The sequence below is a fragment of the Entelurus aequoreus genome, linkage group LG28 (genome assembly GCF_033978785.1).
Source record: "Entelurus aequoreus isolate RoL-2023_Sb linkage group LG28, RoL_Eaeq_v1.1, whole genome shotgun sequence".
In the NCBI taxonomy this organism is placed as follows: Eukaryota; Metazoa; Chordata; class Actinopteri; order Syngnathiformes; family Syngnathidae; genus Entelurus; species Entelurus aequoreus.
In genome coordinates, this window is record NC_084758.1 from 24343776 (window position 1) to 24368436 (window position 24661).

The 24661-nt window shown below is 39.0% G+C and overlaps 1 protein-coding gene across 7 annotated transcripts in view; it reads right to left on the reverse strand.

Moving 5' to 3' along the window:
• The window catches only part of enox2 (ecto-NOX disulfide-thiol exchanger 2), a 491895-nt gene that overhangs the window by 184980 nt on the left and 282254 nt on the right, over positions 1 to 24661 (reverse strand). The gene's annotated exons all lie outside the window — the stretch shown is intronic.

Sequence of the window (24661 nt, forward strand, 5' to 3'; positions counted from 1 at the left end):
CTTGATTTAAAATGTCCCTGACAATCTTGCACTTTGTTTTGAAATGACATGAATGTTTGTGCCACTGCTTAATAACTGTTTAATAAAGACACCTTTGGTAAATTGACTTAGTTGTGATTTCCCTCTCTGCATGAAAGTTTAAAATAAGCATATATTAATGCAGTATGAACAATAATGTTTTAATGTAGACACAAAGAATCATCATACTGCTGTGATTATATGCATCAAGTGTTCATTCAAGGCTAAGGCAAAATATCGAGATATATATATCGTGTATCGTGACATGGCCTAAAAATATCGAGATATTAATAAAAGGCCATATCGCCCAGCCCTACAACAGACCCAGACTTGCACACTAAACTGGCAATATACTGACGTTTACATGGCACTTTTGGTAAAATAGGCAATTTTAATCAAGACAGTGCATATATGCTGCTTACAGCTATGCCCCAGTAAACCACAGAAGAAACATGGACAACTGACCTAGACTTGCGCAACAAAACTGGCACTACACTGACATTTATGAGGCACTTTTATGGAAATTAGCTATTTTAATCCAGACAGTGCATGATATGCTGCTTACAGCTGTGCATCACCAAACCCAGAGAGAAGAAAAAATGACAACAAACCCAGAATTGCACACCAAAACTGGCGATATACAGTACTGACATTCACGTGGCACTTTCATGGAAATAAACAATTTTAATCAATAGTGCATGGAATGCTGCTTTGCCTTGCTAAACTCAGGGAGAAGAAAAAAAAAAGATTTTAGACACAAACATGCTCAAAAGAAAAATACAGTATGTTAGCATCAAGCAGACTGACACTTTTATGAATATAAGCTTTAATCAGGAGAGTGCATGATACGCTGCTTACCGCTATGCCTCACTAAGCCAGAGAAGAGAAATGACACACATCCAGAGTTGCGCACTAAAACCAGCAGTACCCCGACGTTTACGAGGCACTTTTATAGAAATAAGCTATTTTAATCAATACAGTGCATGATATGCTGCTTACTGTCGTTACCTCACTAAAAAAACTGACAACAGACCCAAATTCAAGCATCAAAACTGGCACAATACTGACGTCTGCGTGGCACTTTTATGGAAATAAACCATTTTAATGAAGACAATGCATGATATGCTGCTCACGAAACTCAGAGATACAAGAAAAAAGACAAAAGACTCAAACTTTGGGCACAAAAAAAGCACTTTGACGGTGTCGTGTTTGTTGTTTTTTTGGAAATAAATTACTTTAATTAAGACAATATACACTATATATCCAAAAGATTAGAATAAGGTGTCCTAATCACTTGGCCACAGGTGTATAAAATCAAGCACTTAGGCATGGAGACTGTTTCTATAAACATTTGTGAAAGAATGGGCCGCTCTCAGTGATTTCCAGCGTGCAACGGTCATAGGATGCCACCTGTGCAACAAATCCAGTCGTGAAATTTCCTCGCTCCTAAATATTCCAAAGTCAACTGTCGGCTTTATTATAAGAAAATGGAAGAGTTTGGGAACAACAGCAACTCAGCCACCAAGTGGTAGGCCACGTAAACTGACAGAGAGGGGTCAGCGGATGCTAAAGCGCATAGTGCAAAGACTTTCTGCACAGTCAGTTGCTACAGAGCTCCAAACTTCAAAATTAGCCCACGTACAGTACGCAGAAAGCTTCATGGACTGGGTTTCCATGGCCGAGCAGCTGCATCTAAGCTATACATCACCAAGTCCAATGCAAAGCGTGGGATGCAGTGGTGTAAAGCACGTCGCCACTGGACTCTAGAGCAGTGGAGACGCCTTCTCTGGACTGATGAATCACGCTTTTCCATCTGGCAATCTGATGGACCAGTCTGGGTTTGGAGGTTGCCAGGAGAACGCTACATGTCGAGTGTGAAATTTGGTGGAGGAGGAATTAGGGTGTGGGGTTGTTTTTCTGTAGAGACTCCTCCCACCCCCACCAAGGACTGTTTTCACTGCTGGACTCTAGAAAGAGGTTCCGCAGCCTCCGTAGCAGAACCTTGAGGTTCTGTAACAGCTTCTTCCCTCAGGCCATAAGACTCTTGAACGCAACAAAATAATTCCCTCAATTCCCCCCAAAAACGGATTAACTCGTTAGAGTATAAAGACGATATAACATACATCCATAAACGTGGATGCATATGCAAAAGTGCAATATATTTATCTCTAAAGTAATCTATTTATTTATATCTTAGTGCTCTTTTATCCTGCACTACAATGAGCTAATGCAATGACATTTCGTTCTTATCTGTACTGTAAAGTTCCAATTTGAATGACAATAAAAGGTAGTCTAAGTCTTTTTCAGGAGTTGGGCTTGCCCCTTTAGTTCTAGTGAAAGGAACTTCGAATGCTCCAGGATACCAAAACATGCTCCCAACCTAGTGGGAACAGTTTGGAGCGGGCCCCTTCTTCTTCCAACATGACTGTGCACCAGTGCACAAAGCAAGGTCCATAAAGACATGGATGACAGAGTCTGGTGCGGATGAACTTGACTGGCCTGCACAGAGTCCTGACCTGAACCCGATAGAACACCTTTGGGATGAATTAGAACGGAGACTGAGAGGCCTGGACCTCACCAATGCGCTTTTGGAAGAATGGTGGAAAATTCCTATAAACACACTCCGCAACCTTGTGGACAGCCTTCCCAGAAGAGTTGAAGCTGTAATAGCTGCAAAAGGTGGACCGACATCATATTGAACCCTATGGGTTAGGAATGGGATGGCACTTCAAGTTCATACGTGAGTCAAGGCAAGTGGCCAATATAGTGTATAATGTGCTGCTTGCTTCCCAGTAGTGGTACATAAAAACCTGCGATTTTACTCTGAGGGATGTGTTCACTTTATATATCCATTAGGGCTGTGAATGTTTTGGCACCACACGATTCAACTCGACTCTTGGGGGTAACGATTCGATTCAAAGCGATGATTTTTAATTTTTTTGGAATCAATTCAGAATTGTTACAAATAAGAATCGCGATTAATCGGAATTATTATTTTTTTTGATACCCCAACTCTCCCCTGTTGTTGTGTCTAAAACAGGGGTGTCCAAACTTTTTCCACTGAGGGCCGCACACTGAAAAATCAAAGCACACGGGGGCCATTTTGATATTTTCTCCATTTTCAAAACCAATACAATATACACTTTTTTTTTTTTACCTTTGGGGCTCGCTCAAGTTAGGTCCTAGGGACCCAGAAGGGTTTCAGTCTTATAAAAGGTTAAAAATAAGTCACCCAATTTTTGGGGGCAAAAATACAAAACATACAATATTTTTCCCAAAAAGATTTTCAAAGTGGAATATTTGATGTGGAGTAATTTGATCCCTAAATAGGTCAATAATTCATAGCAAAATTGATTTTGATTTATTATTATTATTATTTTTAGCAAAGGCAGGTGTTTTTTCATTCCACTAAAATTTTTGGGGATCCAAAAGTGCCCCACTCATAAAAAGGTTATGCTTTTTATTTTTATTTTTTTTCATTCAACACTTAAATCTCTATATCAGCTTCAGATAATATATAGTGTAGTTAGTTTCGTATATTTATAATAACAGTCAATATAATAATTAGTATAATTAGTATTAGTATATCAATTGTATGTATTTTTTTCAAATCATTTTCACATTTTTCGTGCTTTTTTTGTTTGTTGTATTTGTGTCCTTTTTGTCCTTAAATCAGTCAATAATTCATAGCAACAGTGATTTTGACTCATCATTATTTTTTTTAAAATTATTTAAAAAATCGTGTTATCAGCGTCAACAATGCAACTGTTTTTCTCGTTGCATTTCACCTATTTGCTCTTTTATTCCACGTTTTAATGATTTAAAAAAAAAAAGGTTTTACTATTTTTAGAATGATGTGGTAAAACATGAGCTGCGGGCCGCAAATGGCCCCCGGGCCACACTTTGGACACCCCTGGTCTAAAAGGTTAATTGTGGTGAAATATTGTGCATAGTTGGCAGGGTTTTCTATGTTTATTGTTCACTGCCATGAAACGGAGGCGCCTGTGTTTTTCTGCCAGCCTCGTCAAGGAGGAACATCCGTCGCCGGACAGGAGCGTGACTCTCCGGGTTCTTATCAGGCCGGGGAGAGGTGACAGACAGGAACCGATTACTCCGATACCGGCTGGAGGATGAGAGAACGGAATGGAAGATAAGAAAGATGGTGGGAAGAAAAGAGAGACGCGACCGGGTCATACGATACTATGAAGGGACTGCAAACAAGGTGATAAATAACAAACACAGTGTCTGCGAGGTGGGAAAAGCGAGTGGCTGTCAAGTCGGCTATTAAATGCAATCAAGCTGACACGCTGCTCGATGGACGATTTGAAAGCTGTGAGAGACGGGTGACTAATGGTGTGCTTTTTAAAGGTGGGAGGGAAAAAAAAAACATGCAAATCAAAGAATCAAGATGGATCCTGACAATCATGCACTAGCTGCATTTCTAATACCCAGAGAAATGTGCAAAAGCTAAATATGGCAATAAGAAACTGGTAAAGCAAACACTCATATTTGGAAAAACCTCTCAAATATCGCTTCAACATTTTTGAGATGTTTTAATATTGAAGATTTTCGCAAAAGGATGATGGAAACACTTATTTTTTTTGCATTTTCAGGTCACTAAACCGAACCGGCGGGGGACCAACGCAGGAGAACTTGGACAGATGGATCGTCTTGGTCTCGCTTTTTTAATTTTTTTTTACCAGAATTACAGCTCCTGACGCAAAACACCTACAAGTCGCAAATGTACTTTATCAGCATTTTAGAAATACTGCTTTTAATTTGCGAAAAACTGCAAGGGAAAACGCAGCTACTGATCAATACATGAACTTAGACCACAGATACCGTATTTTCCGGACTATAAGGCGCACTTAAAAACTTTTTTTTTCTCTCAAAACTCGATAGTGTGCCTAATGTACGGAATACGTTTGGTTGGGCTTTCCCACCTGGGAGCAATTTTATTTGGTACATGCTGTAATGATAAGTGTGACCAGTAGATGGCAGTCAAACAAAAGAGATAAGTGTAGGCTACACCGTTTGATGTGCTTCAACATAGGAGTGTTATTATGGTGTGTGTATAAGGTAAGACATTATCTGGCCTTTTGTTTCGCAATATTATGCAAAAGCAAGTTTTCTAACCTTCTGGTACCTGCTGATCTGTATTTGGGATCTGCATAAATCCTGCAAAAAAGTCATCGATAAGCTTTTTCTATTTCCTCGACATGAAAGCGCTAAAACATACCGGTGTAGTGAGTTCATATTATTCACCCAAGGAACTTTAGTTATTAGAGTTACGATCATACGGTTTTTCACGGGACATATTTACGGTGTTGTTGTTTCCGGATGAGGAGATGCAGCTCCGTTATTGATTGAAGTAAAGTTTGAATGTCATTAAAACAGTTAGCTCCATCTTTTGACACTTCTTCCACTCCCGTCCTTGCACGCTACACCGCTACAACAAAGATGACGGGGAGAAGACGCTGCCGAAGGTGAGCCACGTAAATAAGACCGCCCGCAAAACGTCGTATCCGGAAGCGACTGTCAGAAAGCGGCTAGAAGATGATCTGTAAAACATCATCTATGCAACATTTTGACCAAAGAACCACCATTACATGTTATGTAGACCACAAGGAAGTCTTTTAAAATTAGAGAAAAATAATAATAATAATATGACTCCTTTAATGCGCCTTATAATCCGGTGCGCCTTATATATGAAAAAAGATAAAAAATAGACCATTCATCGGCAGGGCGCCTTATAATCCGGTGTGCCCTATGGTCCGGAAAATACGGTACCTTAAGAATCATGCAGGGAAACCCCAATTTCATCGTCCGAACTTTTCAATTTACAAACCGCAGACCGAATACAAATATTAGTACTCTGCTGTGCTAATTGCTACTTTGTGTGCTTTTAGAGTGTTTTAGACTTTTTACAGCATTTTCAATAAGAATTTAGAGAAATCAATGAACAAGCCTTGTGTGGTTTGAAACATTTAGCGTTGTCCTTTCCCCCGCACACCAGGAAGATTAACCAACAAGGTAAGATTACATGTTTTGCTCCGAATCAATGAAGCAACCTGGCTGTTAAAGTTAAGGTGTTTTGTGATTTCAAGCCGAGTGCACCACGGGGCTAGTGACAGTATGTGTGCGTGTGGGCAGGGCGGCTGAAAATGAGGACAGTTTAGCTAGTTGCTGTTTTGGCTTTGTTATTAAACAGAAAGTTGATCCATCACGCCCTTGTTATGTTTGTTTGATATACAGCACTGTACAGCGCCTTATATTGTGTTCAAAGTTTACAAAATGTTACTAAAATATGAACTTTTGTCCAGGCTGCAGCCCATTTTTTATCTTTACATTGTTTCTTATTGCTTTAATATACTAACTTTTCAATTTAAGAACCAATTAAGTTTGTAACTTGAGTTTCTACTGTCACCTAAAGATAACCGTGTTCTTTAATAAATAAAATTGGTACGTTTATATACAAAACCAAAAACCAGTGAAGGTGGCATGTTGTGTAAATGGTAAATAAAAACAGAACACAATGATTTGCTAATCCGTTTCAACCTATATTCAGTTGAACAGACTGCAAAGACAAGATACTTAACATTTGAACTGGAAAACGTTGTTATTTTTTATCTATTTATTTGTTATTTGATCCCTGCTACATGCTGCAAAAAATCTGGCACAAGTGGCAAAAAAGACTTAGAAAGTTGAGGAATGCTCACTTATTTGGAACATCCCACAGGTGAACAGACTAATTGGGAACAGGTGGGTGCCATGATTGCTCAGTCATTCACAAACAAGGATGGGGTGGGGGTCACCACTTTGTGAACAAATGAGTGAGCAAAACGTTGAACAGTTTAAGAACAACATTTTTCAACCAGCTATTGCAAGGAATTTAGGGATTTCATCATCTACGGTCCGTAATATCATCAAAAGGTTCAGAGAATCTGGAAAAATCCCTGCTTGTTGAATTGAATGCCCGTGACCTTCGATCCCTCAGGCGGTACTGCATCAAAAAGCGACATCGGTGTGTAAAGGATATCACCACAAAGGCTCAGGAACACTTCAGAAAACGACTGGCAGTAACTACAGTTTGTCGCTACATCTGTTAAGTGCAAGTTAAAACTCTACTATGCAAAGCCACAGTCATTTATCAACAACACCCAGAAACACAGCTGGCTTCACTGGGCCCAAGCTCATCTAAGATGGACTGATGCAAAGTGGAAAAGTGTTCTGACGAGTCTACATTTCAAATTGTTTTTGAAACTGTGGACGTTGTGTCCTCTGGAACAAAGAGGAAACTTTTCAAACATTTGCTGAGTGTTGTTAAAAGGAAAGGTCATGTAACACAGTGGTAAAAATGCCCCTGTGCCAACTTTTTTGTAAAGTGTTGCTGCCATTAAATTGTAAGTTAATGATTATTTGCAAAAAAAATTAAGTTCCTCAGTTCGAACATTAAATATCTTATCTTTGCAGTCTATTCAATTGAATATAAGTTGAAAAAGATTTGCAAATCATTGTATTCCGTTTTCATTTACGAACAACACAACGTGCCAACTTCACTGGTTTTGGGTTTTGTAAATAAACAAGTGATGTAGCGAAAATTTGGCTGTCGAAAAAAGACTTTGCTCACCCGGTTTCGGTGAGCAAATTTTTTTTTTCAACAGCCAAATTTTGTAATAAAATATCAATTTCCGCTGGCGACTGTTTCTTTCCCGGCGCACACGAGTGACGTAGCTCGCCCAAAAATGACAAAAAAGTCTGTGTTTCAACTGAAGTCACATTTGAAAAGGTCAGATTCCAATCTGATGCCAAAAGATCAGATTTTAAGCAGTTTGGAGCGTTAGGACTGGCAAAAAAAATCAGATCTGTGTCACTTGAGGCCAAAAACATTAGATTTGGTGAACAGTGTAAACGGGGCCTTTGACGCTCTATGGAGAGGGATAATCTTGATCGCCATGTTACGCCCACGTCCTATAATGAAACCCTAAACACTTTGAAATTTAGCATCCTACATATGTCCAATCTGTCTGGGTAAAGATTGAAAGCAGATTAAATATCTGTGAGGAGTTGGTGACAGAACAACACTTGGAAAGGGTGAACATCTGCAGAAAATTACCTTTTTTAATGATTTGAGGATAAATATGAACAAAAAGATGCAAAGTTGCATGCTAACTGAATTAGACACAGGACTGTGTGACAATCTACTACCTTTTAATGAATTATTGCCGCGATAAGGCGAAACTCCTCGCTTGTGGTGCTGTCCCATTGTAACAATCGCTGTTTGGCCTGCGGACCATTGGCTTCTGGCCACCCCTAAAAAGCCAACAATATTATCTTTTTAACCTCTTGCATCTTTCCTAAGATGAATTCTGGCACCTGGAGCACTGTGGATTTTTCAGGATTAAGATTTAGCCGCTGTCATCACAAGGAACGCCGCCAACATTTGGGGAATTGGCTGGTGTCAGAAAGCGGCGCGTGGCGTCTGACATGTCACCGATCTAATAGACTCCTCACTGCCAGCGTTTCAAAAAGCTAATCCTCCAGCAGCAACCGTGCAAAGCAGGAACATCTTCATTTCTGCTTGCGCTGCTCAGGAACGCCACTGTGAGCCGAAATACTCCAGCCAACAGTCGAGCGAGCTAAGAACATATTAAAATGGTTACTTTTCCCACTTTAAAGTAGCAGTAGAGTGGAAAAACAAGGTGACTTTATATGCTTATTTGTGTTTCATTGTATCCATTAAATCAGACCTGGGCAAATTAAAGCCCGGGGGAAACTTGCGGCCCGTTAAGCTTTTCAATCTGGCCCGCCAGACATTCCCAAATTTTTTTTTTAGATCTTTAAGATGGAAAGTGTAGCTGCCATTATGATGTGCAGTCATGTGTAAGTCTTGAACTATACTAAGTATTTCAATGGTTAGAATCTGCACTTTTGGATGATCTACTAGTTACTATGGTAATCTAATTAGTTACTATGGTCATCTAATTAGTTACTATGGTAATCTACGTCACAGCAGCTCAGACGAGGCACCAAGCAGTGTGGGCGGGGAGCGTTTCCACAGACGCGGAAGGAGATTTTCACAACAAAGTTCTAAAGTTTAGTGATATATCAGATCGTAGGTGGGTTTATTTTGTACCCTTTGCGTTCATATTTCACTGTTTGTTGCATTTTTGTTGCGTTTCACTTGATTGTAAAATATGTCGATCGACAGGGGGTGTGACGTTCATATTTTTTCAATATTCAGTGTTTTATCGTTCATAGAAAAATGTTAAATTCCATTTTGTTTTTTTAAGGCGGTCTGTCATTAACGTTTTTAGCATTCAATCAGACATTATTGTGAGGTTTTGTCTTAGTGTCCCTAAAAATAGATATACCGGCCCCCAGACACATTTTTTTCTCTAAATGTGGCCCCCGAGTCAAAATAATTGCCCAGGCCTGCATTAAATCGTATCCAATTGTGTTTACAAGCCGCAAAGTATGTGAAAATACCTTCCTAACATCACAAAATGCCACAAATTCAGTCCATTTCCGTAGATTTTACATCACTGTAGTTACGCTTCTGCACTCTGACCATATTATTAGTTTGACCATATTATTAGAGCAGTCATACTGGAAATACGCCAACATTTGAAAGAGATGTGCTGTTTATCATTAACAATCCTTATGTAAGACATGAACACATGTTTTTTCTTTCTTTTATGCATTTTAAGTAGTAAATAAATCAATACATATCAAGTCCGCTAACAATAGAGTCAATGGAGGCTCTCTATTACGCCCGCATACCCTCTAAATCAGTGTTTTTCAACCACTGTGCCGCGGCACACAGTCTGGTGTGCCATGGGAGATTATATAAATTCACCTATTTGGGTTAAAAATATTTTTTGCCAACCAGTAATTATAGTCTGCAAATAATGTGTTGTTGTTGAATGTCGGTGCTGTCTAGAGCTTGGCAGAGTAACTGTGTAATACTCTTCCATATCAGTAGGTGGCGTTGTACAGTAATCAATCGTTTTATTTAGTTTGTAGTTTGTATTTCTTGTTTAGCACTTAAAAATACTGCGTTATGATGCTTAGTGTTTCTCTAAAGCTGTTTAGCAGAGCTTCTAAAACTTGTAGCTCATCCTCCTTATATTTAAGATCAACAATATACGTTTCTGGATCATCATTTTTCTAAAAGTAATCGTCGTTGGTTGTCACGAAGTCGGCTTGATTGGCATTGTTGTTGATGGGAAAGGGATCTGTGGTTCCTCCTCTACATCACGCGATCACGTGACTGGCAAGCTCATTATCTCTCAAAACGGCTCGGGAATCTCTGACATTGATACCATTTTAATCATATCTATTTACTCGCAAACTTTGGAAGTCTTTTGGTGTAATGAATCAGATTTATATGATAATATCTTCATTATAGAGGCAAACAATGAGCGTGTTTGACATGTTTAAAAACAACAAACGCTAATCCCACAGATTCCATTAGCAAGCAAACAGAAAACGTCTCAGTTTCATTATGTTTTTTATTGGTTCTTAATGTGCAAATTATGTATCCATTCAACTCTGCGGGTGTGGCGTAATGCTCACCAGGAGCAGGCGACCGTGAATGTACGATACGTTCGATGAGGACGGAGCCATCAGTAAATAATGGCGGTGGGAGTACGCGGTTGCGAAGATGTGAGTGGAGTGACTCCCGGCAGAGCGAGGCGCTAATAGGCGGGCGAGTCGTTACGAGGCGGCGGTGCAAAATGTATCCTCAAAACAAACGACGTGCAAGTTGCACATGGAAATATGTGCCATCAAACACATGAATGATGTTTCACTCGGGGGTTCATTTGTTTTCATGCAAGCATGTCTCCCATGATGAGCGAGTGGTGTAACGTAATTACGGTTTACCATGAATTGATTAACGTGGACCCCGACTTAAACAAGTTGAAAAACTTATTGGGGTGTTACCATTTAGTGGTCAATTGTACGGAATATGTACTGTACTGTGCAATCTACTAATAAAAGTCTGAATCAATCAATCAAAAACGGTTTAGTTTTAAAATCGTGGTTCCGTTCAGTCAGGGAACAAAATGCAAAACAAACTTTTCTGGCCCCTCACTCATAGTGGTCCAAAAAGTTCTATACCGAAAATCAGTTCAGGAATTCATGTACCCTCACACCACAATAATAACAATATCACTCATATTTGGTAAATTTTCAGGTCATGACATGTAAATGGAGTATTTCTGGAATGTTTTTAGAGAGTATAATGAGCGCAATAGAGGACCCTCCATTTGTTGACTCAATTGTTAGCTATTTATTTACGATTTAGAATTCATAAATAAGCCAAGCACTTACAGTACAGGCCAAAAGTTTGGACACACCTTCTCATTCAATGCATTTTCTTTATTTTCATGACTATTTACATTGTAGAACCTTTATTTAACCAGATAAGAAAACCCATTGAGATCAAGATCTCTTTCACAAGGGTGACCTGGCCAAGAGGTCAACAGCACATGTCACAGAGCAGTTTCAAAATAAATACATTAAGACATACATTTTAAAATACATAAGAGAACCATAAAACAACAGAGATTTACATCTTTAAAAACACAGGCACTGTGCAAACGTCTCTCGCTGTTTGTCCCTCAGGACAGAACGGAAGGCTCCAAATGGAAGTAGTTCTGTAAGTTTCAGTTTCGTCTGCAATTCATTCCATGCCATAGGGGCAGCAATGCCAAAAGCTCTTTTGCCAAATTCAGTCCGTACATGAGGAACAGTTAAAACATACAAATTGTTAGAACGTAATGCGTAAGAGCTGCTTTTTCTTTGTAACAGAGTACACAAGTATGGAGGTATTAAACCTAAAAGAGCCTTATAAATTAAAGTCAGCCAATGTGTGTATCTGCGTGCACTCAATGAAGATAAGTCTGACTTCATATACAGTTGACAATGGTGGGTGAGACTACGACAGCCAGTAACAAATCTTAGAGCTGAATGAAAAACAGTGTCCAAGGACTGGAGGCATTTAGATGAAGCACTAAAATAAAGCACGTCTCCATAATCAATTACAGGCAAGATAGTTGCTGTCACCAATTTCTTTCTGACTTTAAGAGAGAAGCAGTTTTTATTTCTAAAAAAGAAACCAAGCTTTACCCTAAGCTTAGAGACCAAGTTGTTAATATGGGCTTTAAATGAAAGCTCCTGATCAAGAGTAAAACCCAAGTACTTGTAATTTAAGACCTGCTCTATAGGGTTTCCATTTGATGTTACAATATTTGGAATATTTTCCAGTAGCACCCTTGAATGAGAGAAAACCATTACCTTGCTTTTATCTGTATTTAAAACCAATTTAAGATCAAATAAGCGAGCCTGGATGACATCAAAAGCAGCTTGTAAAAACTCAAAAGCCTGAGTGATGGAGGTTGAACAGCAATAAATAATGGTGTCGTCTGCATAAAAATGGTACATTGCATTTGACAAATTATTACAAAGATTATTTATGTAGATAGAAAATAAAATGGGCCCCAGCACTGAGCCTTGTGGAACGCCCTTGGTAATGTCCAGTAATGAAGAGGTGGTCCCAGCCACCTGTACACATTGTGTTCTGCTGGAGAGATAGTCTGTGAACCAAGCAGCTGCATTTTTAGATAATCCAACGTGATGAAGGGCTTGAATTAACAGACTGTGGTCTACTGTAGTGTGGTCTATTGTAGATTGTCACTGAAAAGCATCAAAACTATGAATGAACACATAAGTTGCGACTACTGTTTGTACATTGTTGTTACATCAATGATGTCGTTCACAACAACACAAGCAGATGAGATGTGTTGTGAGTTTATGGAATGTTCTTGCTAGCTTTAGCTTCGCAGTTTAGTCGCTGTTTCAAATGTCTGTCTCCACATTGTTTAGTTCAGGACGCGGCGGTTAAGTGTGTCGGGATAAATGAGCGCTACAGGACCCAAACAAATGTGTTCCTTCTCACATTTCACTTACATTTATGTCAATTTCCCTGATATTATTTTGCAATTATCAGCGAATTTCGTTATACTGGCCAATTATATGACTCCGTCCTCAGTTACGTCAAAGCGGAAATCATACGACTTACAGTATTTTCTTTGAGTTTAGTGTACAGTACAGGCAAAAAGTTTGGACACACCTTCTCCTCATTCAATGCGTTTTATTTATTTTCATGACTATTTACATTGTAGATTGTCACTGAAGGCATCAAAACTATGAATGAACACATGTGGAGTTATGTACTTAACAAAAAAAAAAAGGTGAAATAACTGAAACCATGTTTTAGATTCTAGTTTCTTCAAAATAGCCACCCTTTGCTCTGATTACCGTATTTTTCGGACTATAAGTCGCATTTTTTTTTCATAGTTTGGCCGGGGGTGCGACTTATACTCAGGAGCGACTTATGTGTGAAATTATTAACACATTACCGTAAAATATCAAGTAATATTATTTAGCTCATTCACGTAAGAGACTAGACGTATAAGATTTCATGGGATTTAGCGATTAGGAGTGACAGATTGTTTGGTAAACGTATAGCATGTTCTATATGTTATAGTTATTTGAATGACTCTTACCATAATATGTTACGTTAACATACCAGGCACGTTCTCAGTTGGTTATTTATGCCTCATATAACGTACACTTATTCAGCCTGTTGTTCACTATTCTTTATTTATTTTAAATTGCCTTTCAAATGTCTATTCTTGGTGTTGGGTTTTATCAAATAAATTTCCCCAAAAAATGCGACTTATACTCAAGTGTGACTTATATATGTTTTTTTCCCTTCTTTATTATGCATTTTCGGCCGGTGCGACTTATACTCCGGAGCGACTTATAGTCCGAAAAATACGGTACTTTTCCGCACACTCTTGGCATTCTCTCTATGAGCATCAAGAGGTAGTCACCTGAAATGGCTTTCACTTAACATGTGTGCTTGAAGCTCATGGAGAGAATGCCAAGAGTGTGCAAAGCAGTAATCAGAGCAAAGGGTGGCTATTTTGAAGAAACTAGAATATAAAACATGTTTTCAGTTAGTTCACCTTTTTTTGTTAAGTACATAACTCCACATGTGTTCATTCATAGTTGTGATGCCTTCAGTGACAATCTACAATGTAAATAGTCATGAAAATAAAGAAAAACGCATTGAATGAGGAGAAGGTGTGTCCAAACTGTTGGCCTATACTGTATGTTCTTATCTTACATAACCATTGTGGATGATAAACAGCACATCTCTTTCCAATTGTTGCATATTTCCAGTATGACTGCTCTAATAATATGGTCAAACTAATAATATGGTCAGAGTGCAGAAGTGTTACTACAGTGGCGTAGAATCCACGGAAACTACCGAAGGTGTTCGGAGCAGAACATTCAAAACGCCTGACTGAAATTGTGGCATTTGGAGATGTTTAGACGGTATTTTCACGTACTTTGCGGATTGTAAATACAATTGGATATGATTTAATGGATACAAAAAGGCGTATAAAGTCAACTTGTTTTTTCCACTCAACTGGTACATTAACATGTTGTTGTTTTTTTAAAGTCTATGCTGAGTTTTGCACGTGAGTTCACAATATTTCGTCAAATATTCAACCCAGTCAAGTTGTTATTTGAAAAGTATTAGCATGTCTAATAAGATTTTGATTTTTTCCCCCCACCAAAGAAGTAATTGCTAAGCTTCCTCGGCAGCAGGATTTTTTAAGTGGGACGTACAGTAATAATGCACTAATGGAAAAATGATGATTGGAAGTGTAAAACTTTAATATCTATAGAGACTTCAAACCTCAGTGCTGCAGCAGGCATGACATGGCACTGAATTTAGATAAACATGAATCTTAATGAAATGAGACGGGCACACTTGTGTGTGTGTGTGTGTGTGTGTGTGTGTGTGTGTGTGTGTGTATGCTATATTAATCAACTCTCGCTCATCTATTATGCATTGGCTCCCAACTTGACTTATCACGAGCAATTTGCTCGCCTGCACGGCCGCACGCTGAAAGTACGACGTCTGGGGCGACTGCGCTCGGTCAACATATCGCAACGTTTCTATTTTTTCAAATGAAAAGAGCAGATGCATTATGAGTTATTATGAAGGGTGTCATCTGGGTTGGGTGTTTTTTTTTTGACATTACAGCGTTTTTTCACTTAAAGGGTTTAACGTGGTGGGTGGAATGCACAAATGGTGGATGCTCTACCTTTAATAGTCAGTCCACCTTAAATGTGCTAAGGTGGAGAAACTACTTTGTTTACATTATTGTAATTTTAATCTATACTTGTTAATCAGCTTAATGTACGAACAAAGTAAACCATTTTCCAAACTGAATATAACATTAGCAAGCACCCTCTTGGAATTGATTTGTTTATTCCTTAAAAAACAACAGCTAGTTGACAACGTTAACTCCGACTTATTATGTCATTAATGTCACGGCCCGGGTGCACCTCAGTGCGCATTCATCTGTGCGCTGAGCTGGGCGCACCTGCGCGCGCCACTGCGGCTGCAGCAGGCAGCTGCAATCAATCTGCAATCTGCACACAAGTCGCAGATGAGTTCCCTGGGCTTCTTAAGCCAGTGCAGACCTGCGTTCCGGGCCAGAACGTAGCGACCTGTTCAGTACAGTTAGCCGACTCATCTAGCTCTATGCACCCTCTCTCTCTCTCTCTGTGTTTTCTCGCCCGCCGTGTTCATTTGTCTCGTGTCCTCCTTGTCGCCTTCGTTTGCGTGTCACAAGATGTATGTCTCGTCTCCCCGTATTCCCTCTGGTTCCCTGGCTGCCTCTTGGATCTCGACCTCCCGCCTGGATACGGACTTTTGACGCCTTGCTATTGCCCCTGACTTCCTGTCTGTCTTTGAACCTTTTGAGCCTGCCTTGTCCTTCTTGGACTTCCACCTCTCGCTCAACACTCCTGGTAACACCCCTCAGTTAATCGCTACACATAGTCACACCACACACATTTTGGATTAGTTTACACACTTCATGTCTTATTATATATATATATGAATAAATATAGAGCTAAACAACATCCCTGCATTCTGTGCCGTCTTCTTCCCCTGTACCGTAACACCTAATATGCAAAAAACTACCGTATTTTTCGGACTATAAGTCGCAGGTTTTTTTTCATAGTTTGGCCGGGGGTGCGACTTATACTCAGGAGCAATTTATGCGTGAAATTATTTACACATTAGCGTAAAATATCAAATAATATCATTTAGCTCATTCACGTAAGAGACTAGACGTATAAGATTTCATGGGATTTAGCGATTAGGAGTGACAGATTGTTTGGTAAACGTATAGCATGTTCTATATGTTATAGTTATTTGAATGACTCTTACCATAATATGTTACGTTAACATACCAGGCACGTTCTCAGTTGGTTATTTAGGCCTCATATATCGTACACTTATTCAGCCTGTTGTTCACTATTCTTTATTTATTTTAAATTGCCTTTCAAATGTCTATTCTTGGTGTTGGGTTTTATCAAATACATTTCCCCAAAAAATGCGACTTATACTCCAGTGCGACTTGTATGTTTTTTTCCTTCATTATGCATTTTCGGCAGGCGCGACTTATACTCCGAAAAATACGGTATTTATAGCGGCACCGTAATCACAAGCTTGTGTGCCAATGTTGACATCATTGACTGATAAGCTGCTTCCTCGTTCTCTTGCTGGTCAAACTTCATCGTAGATCATAAATCATGCCTCTCACCTGGATAGTAGAACGTTGAGGATGTATTCCGTCAAGTTAGTACACTTTGACAGCCAATTTAGACCAAACACAAATACATTTACTCAAAAAGTGCTCCAATGTAACTTAAATAAGGCTCCCCTTTTCAAAAAATGCACTAGCTTGATGCTAATATACATTGGCTTTGCCACTGACATGCTACTGATTAGCACAAGCAATTTCAACACCTTCAAATTTGCTAATCAAAACTGCTCTTGCAATCAAACAGCTGCTGCGCAATAAGGAAAATACTTAGAGTATCAACACTTTCTGGGGTGCAACTAAAACCAAAACAACACACTATAAACTATGCACTACTGCCATTTAACGCCCTGGACTTGCAACTATAATTGCATAACTCCATACTCAGAAATGTTATAAGAAAACAAGATATACCAACTGGACAGCAGTTATCATAATCAGCTATTTTTTTAAATGCAGCAATAAAAAAATGATTTTATTATCAAAACCCTGCTCAGTGGCCTTGTGGTTAGAGTGGAAGGTTGTCAGTTCGAACCCTGGCCGAGTCATACCAAAGACTATAAAAATGGGACCCATTACCTCCCTGCTTGGCACTCAGCATCAAGGGTTGGTTTTGGGAATTAAATCACCAAATGATTCCCGAGCGCGGCCACCGCTGCTGCTCACTGCTCCCCTCACCTCCCAGGGGGTGAACATGGGGATGGGTCAAATGCAGAGGACACATTTCACCACACCTAGTGGGACTTTAAATTAACTTTTTACTTTAAAACCAATGAATATTTATTAACACACACAAGGCCCTCCCTTTCCTTTAGCGTCCTCACGCTCATCCCATGACCAGTCAGGACACATTCATGGCCTCACAGACGGTCAGAAATGACAATAACAGCAAGGACAAAGCAATAAGGAGGCCTTGCCGAGTCCTACACAAGCAGATGATTAAAAAAAACAAAAACGGCCAGGTGTTAATTAAAAACCCTGCAGGAGGTCATCTCACTTCTACCTCTAACCCGACGTGTCTTGACTGTTTTCAGAAAGCCCGAAGCAAACGCACACAGAGAGGATTAGACCCGGAGAGCGTTGCGTCAGATGGCGAACACGACAAGAATTTTACATTCGGGGCTTGAATAATGCGGCTAATCCAAAAAGGGTGCAGCGGCGTGTCGCTTGGGGACATTAGAACAGCTGTGCGACATAATGGATCCCACGTGTGATGCTGGGAATACTGGACGTCCATGAAGGCAGCATGGACGGATTACATTCATGCCTTGGACCCTCACAATATTTAAACCCCCAAAACAGGAATTCTAGTCGACAGTTCGCTTACACAACCGTTTGTTGGGGCAAAAAAGTGAGATTCTGGGAAGAAAAGAACTTCCACAGATTGCCTCTCCCTCTCCCCGGGGGGCCGACAGTAAGTATGACGTTGTGAGGGCCTGATTAATTTCTTCCTGGCTGCTGTCAGCAATAATGTCCTCCATTGTCCCACAGAGGCTATGAAGGAGAAAAACATCCATATAGCTTTTAAAGGGGAACTGCACTTTTTTTGGAATGTTGCCTATCGTCCACAATCATTATGAGAGACAAGAACACACATGCCTTTTTTTGTAATTTTTTTAGGCATTTTTAAAGATGATAAAAAACGTTTGGAAGATGCAGCTAAAGGGAGTCAGCGTTGGAGCCTTCAAAATATACACACTGCAAGTATATAAATAATGTAGTAACAGACACCTTCATAACAATATGTAATATGTTTTATATACACACTGCAAGTATATATATAATGTAGTAACAGACACCTTCATAAAAATATGTAATATGTTGTATATACACACTACAAGTATATATAAAGTAGTAACAGACACCTTCATAACAATATGTAATATGGTTTATATACACACTAAAAGTATACATATATATATATATATATATATATATATATATATATATATATATATATATATATATATATATATATATCATGTAGTAACAGACACCTTCATAATAATATGTAATATGTACAATATACACACTGCACGTATATATATAATGTAGTAATAGACACCTTCATAACAATATGTAATATGTTTTATATACACACTGCAAGTATATATATACAATGTAGTAACAGACACCTTCATAACAATATGTAATATGTACAATATTTACCCTATTTTGGTCATTAACATAACGTCTGTCCTTCTTTCCATTTCTTTCCGTTTCCATAACACTTCCGACATCTGGCAACAAATGTGTGTTCGTACTTCCAGAAACAAACGCGAGTGTGTGTTCTAATCGTGGCAGACTTGGTAACAGACAAGAAATACAACTATTTTTGGAAAAATGAGGATTCACAACATTTTCTTTTTGAAGCTGAATATACTGAAGATGAACTACTGCTTCTAGAAGCGAGCACGAAGGAAGGGTGAGACGTTGGTGCAGACGGAAGCTGAGAGAGGGGGATGAAAGCGATTTGAGGCTATAAATATGGAACTTGGAGCCAAGTTATTTTGACATAAATGGAGTGCTTACCCAAAATCAACAGGAAAGTCCCCGGCCAGCTGGACCAGTCGAATAATTGTCCATCAAGTGAGTCACTTTACTATTGATCATGATACACGCAGCACATCGTGTGTTATTACAACTACAGTACATACACTGTCTGGCTAGCTGTGTACAAACAAAACATGAAATAATACTTTACTGTAATATGATTGTTCATGTTTTTCAGTCAGTACAGATTTGTTTGTGCATTACAAACTCAAATTTTTGTTACGCAGAAGTTTCCAAGTTAATTCTATCGCACGTGTGGTTAATGCACGCAGGCTACATTAAGTTACGATCAATCAGTGGAAAGTATGCGCATCAGACAAAAATAATAATTGGATTGACTACGGACATCCACTGTAATATTGTCAACATAACACACAACACAACAGAGTTCTTCGGGGGGTTGCATTTATGTTTGCAACTAGTCCAACGCATTTGACATAATGTGGAAGAACATCAAAAAAACGTAGCTTTCCAAGGACGTCAAACACGACCCGGCAGCCTCTGGCTAAATTGGGTTTTGACACTTTTTATATTCATGGGAAACCATTGTAATACTTTTTTAATCAACATTTTAATCTAATTTGATGCATTGGTTCGGACTAAAATAAATTCATGGGGAATAAATTGTTCAATAATTAATTGTTTTCAAGTGCAAATTAAAAAATGTGACAAAAATAAATAAATTCACATGTTTTTCTGGCACCTGTTTGGAATTAATGACCCCTGCATCTGTGCATGAATCCAAGGAATGTGCAAAGGTGATTGCACATTCATTTAATCGAAACAAAGACTAAATTATGCGACATTTGAGTTTGTTGCCTATTATTTGACATACACGTCTCAACACTCCTAATTATTAAACATTCAAATGTATTATTTACTAGGTTATGTTTGTATGAGAAGAGGTCAAAAATCAAGTGTTTAAGGGCTGTATAAATTAACATTAATTGATTTATAGAAGTGCCGCAAGGCATGCAGGCGGAACTTTAGTTTTTCCAGCATAAAAAAAAAAAAATCATAACCCAATTTGATGGTATATACCGTATTTTTCGGACTACAAGTCGCAGTTTTTTTCATAGTTTGGCCGGGGGTGTGACTTATACTCAGGAGCGACTTATGTGTGAAATTATTAACACATTAGCGTAAAATATCAAATAATATTATTTAGCTCATTCACGTAAGGGACTAGACGTATAAGATTTCATGGGATTTAGCGATTAGGAGTGACAGATTGTTTGGTAAACGTATAGCATGTTCTATATGTTATAGTTATTTGAATGCCTCTTACCATAATATGTTACGTTAACATACCAGGCACGTTCTCAGTTGGTTATTTATGCCTTATATAACATACACTTATTCAGCCTGTTGTTCACTATTCTTTGTTTATTTTAAATTGCCTTTCAAATGTCTATTCTTGGTGTTGGGTTTTATCAAATAAATTTCCCCCAAAAATGCGACTTATACTCCAGTGTGACTTATATATGTTTTTTTCCCTTCTTTATTATGCATTTTTGGCCGGTACGACTTCTACTTCGAAAAATACGGTAGTGTGAAATGTGTATATGAAAAAAAATAAAAAAATAGAATTGATTAATTTATTGTAATGATTGTACTCATGTGAAAGATTATTATAAGTACATTTGCGCATGTTGGATTCCTACGCATGCACATATGCAGGAGGTGCATGAAGCACTTCTTGCCAAATAATTGTATTTAAAAATTATTACAAAAACAAGAAAAAACACTGGGAGGGTAATTTATTGTTTGTGTTATGGCGCCATCTTTTGGACGAGTTTGCTCACTACAGTGATTTGTTTTGTTTTTTTCAACCTAAGTGTCGTTCAGTCTTCTAACCGTCCATAGCGTTCTACTCGTATAAATTCTTCATTCATCACTCCAAGCAACGTTTGTAGGTTTTATAGTATAACTAAAACTGTTTATACTTACTAAACCGACCCTTGTGTGATGTCTGTAGTGTCATTAGCATGAGCTAAGGTGCTAACACGTTTACGAGTGTCTGTGTTAGCTCTATTGACTTACAACGGCATTCTTTGTGTATTGTTTCAGTTTCACAAGTTCCTTAGTAAACTCACCAAGACATCACTGTGGAGTTATTGATGCTGTTTGGCTGATTGGACAGCTAGCCGGGAGTGGACCACTCCTTTTGAGTCTGTTCAGCTGATTAGAGAGCTAGCTTCTGCAGCTAGTGGGTCCATGACGATGACTTCTGTTATGTCTGTTCAGCGGTTTTACTGCAGTGTTACAATGTTTGGAAACTTTAAAGGGATGTAAATAGAGAAGTACAGTATCTTTCTGTGTAAATAACTCATTTTGCAATGTATATATATCTATTACAGTCCGGTGCGGCTAATATATAGAAACATTGTTTTCCCTAAAATTCAGTGGGTGCGGCTAATACAACGTTGCGCTCTATAGTCCGGGAAATACAGTGCTCATTTTGTCGTCAAATGATTTTCCCTTAGGTCTTTTCTTTGAAACAGTTACCACTTATGAAACACTTTTTCATCCGTCCTGCGGTTCTACATTTGCTGCGGTCGCCGCTATTAACCCTCGCCTTGGCTTAGCAGCACAGGCAGCTTGGTACTGCTTCATTACATCTTCACGTTGAACTCACTAAGACGTCACTGTGGAGTTATTGAGTCTGTTTGGCTGATTGGACAGCTAGCCGGGAGTGGACCACTCCTTTTGAGTCTGTTCAGCTGATTGGAGAGCTAGCTTCTGCAGCTAGTGGGTCCATGACGGCATACTTGCCAACCCTCCCGTTTTTAGCGGGAGAATCCCGATATTCAGCGCCTCTCCCGACAACCTCCCGGCAGAGATTTTCTCCCCACAAACTCCCGGTATTCAGCCCCCTCCAGCTCAATGCGGACCTGAGACTGAGTGGGGACCGCCTGTTCTCACGTCCGCTTTCCCACAAAATAAACAGCTTGCCTGCCCAAAGACGTCATAACATCTAGGGCTTTTATAGAGTGCACAACTGCGCACACAACAAGGAGACGAAGCAGAAGAACAAGGAAATTACAGACATGGCGGCCGAAATGATATACTCATCATGAACGGAGAAGTTAAACAGGACAATACTGCCATCTAATGGATAGCCACTGGAACACTGAAATTCAAGTATTTTTTTTTTCCTATGTAAATAAAATAAAATAAAAAACATATATATATAGCTAGAATTCACTGAAAGTCAAGTATTTCATACACACACACACACACACACACACACACACACACACACACACACACACACACACACACACACACACACACACACACACACACACACACACACACACACACACACACACACACACATACATACATACATACATACATATATATATATATATATATATATATATATATATATATATATATATATATATATATATATATATATATATATATATGAAATATATATGAAATACTCGAGTTGGTGAATTCTAGCTGTAAATAACCACGCCCCCCGCCCCCAAACACTCACGCCCCACCCCAGACCAAGCCCCCCCCCCCCACCTCCCGATATTGGAGGTCTCAAGGTTGGCAAGTATGCATGACGGTGACTTCTGTTTTGTCTATTCAGCGGTTTTACTGCAGTGTTACAGACAATTTTTGGAAACAGTTAAGGTATGTAAATAGAGAAGTTGCTGCTGTTGCCCTGAAAATGAAAATGTTTTTTTTTTTTTATATAAAATACTGTCTGTTCTTTTAATTTTTTTTATCTTTGTTTGTTTAATATTCATTGTAAAGTTCAGCTGTTTTTTCAGTGGGGCCTTGGCTCCACTGCAAGCATGAATAAATAAAGTCAAGTCAAGTCAAGTACAGTATATTTCTGTGTAAATAACTAATTTTGCAATGTATATATCTGAAAAATAATTTTCCCAAAAATTTGGTGGGTGCGGCTAATATACCGTTGCGCTCTATAGTCCGGGAAATACGGTACTCATTTTGTCATCAAATTATTTTCCCCCAAGGTCTTTTCTTTGAAACTGTTCCCACTTATCAAACACTTTTTCATCCGTCCTGCGGTTCGACACTTGCTGCGGTCGCCGCTATTAACCCTCGTCTTGGTTTAGCGGCACAGGCAGCTTGGTACTGCTTCATTACATCTTCACATTAGAGAATTTTAAGATGATTTAATAGATGTGTTGCGTTAAATCCCAAAGTAGGGGAGGGGAGAGGCGGCAACACAGTCCGCGAGAGAGCGACCAACGACAAACACAAAGATAAGGCTTTGTTATAATTGGCTCATTTTATCAGTTAATTTTTCGTTGTCGGTACTATCGATGTGACGTCATAATTGCCATTATAGGGCGATATTACCGTGCATCCCTCTAAAATGCCCCAAAATAACCAGTCATATTGTGTCTTGAAGGGTATTTACTAGCTACACGCTAATGCTACTGTCTGACTTTGTAGAAAAAGTGAATTAATCTTTGACGGTCACAGCTGGAAAAGTTCCAGGGCAAATCTTTTAGTAATCAATTAGCGTGTGGCAGAAACAACACATTAGTCCAGCCTTCAGTCATTTAAAGCCGAGGCAAGAAACAGCCATCAAAGTGTTCACGGCGCGTAATTAATTTAATGGAGTACAATTACAGTACTGGCACAAAGGCCTGCACAATTCAAAGAGGTCCCTCGAGTCCCACAAGTGGGACTTGGACCAAAAATGTCTGGAGAAATAGGAAACTGAAGTCAAAACTTTGGACCGGAAATATTCTGCTTGTGTTGCGCTTTGTTCACGGCACTTATTCCAAAAGACTGCAAGTCATGATTTACACAACCTCACATGTTGTAAATTGTTAGAAATTATGGCGCGGATCACATCTGCATTACACAATTTGTCACTCCTCGTGCTAAGTGGGTGAGTGTTTTATTGTTTTTATGCCTAACATTCAAAAGTTAAGTGACTTTTTCCCAGCTAAAAACGTTATAATGTGCCACATATTGTTTCCATTAGCTGCTATGTTCCTCCGTATGATGCAAACAGTAAGAAGACAAGTCTGCTCTTTCAGGCTGAAAACAAGAACAAGTTGTTTTCATTAATGCAGAGCTGAGGGAAAATTTGCTCAGAAATTGCTTTAGCAGTTTTCGAGTCATAGAGGAAAGAGACTTTAGGCTAGGTTTGATTGTAGGAAAACATCTGGTAAATCAAGTCCAGACTAAAATGATTTGAAGACGGTCCAGAGAAACCAGAAAGCCAGGAACAGTCCAAAGGAAGAATCGCCCTGAAGAATAATTTGGTATGAGTAGACAAGGTCTTTCAGGAGTGAAGTGTGTACTGCCTGACAAGTATCCAATGCTAATTGGAACTTTCACCCCGGATACCTCGACACTCCTCATACCTACCTCATCATTAC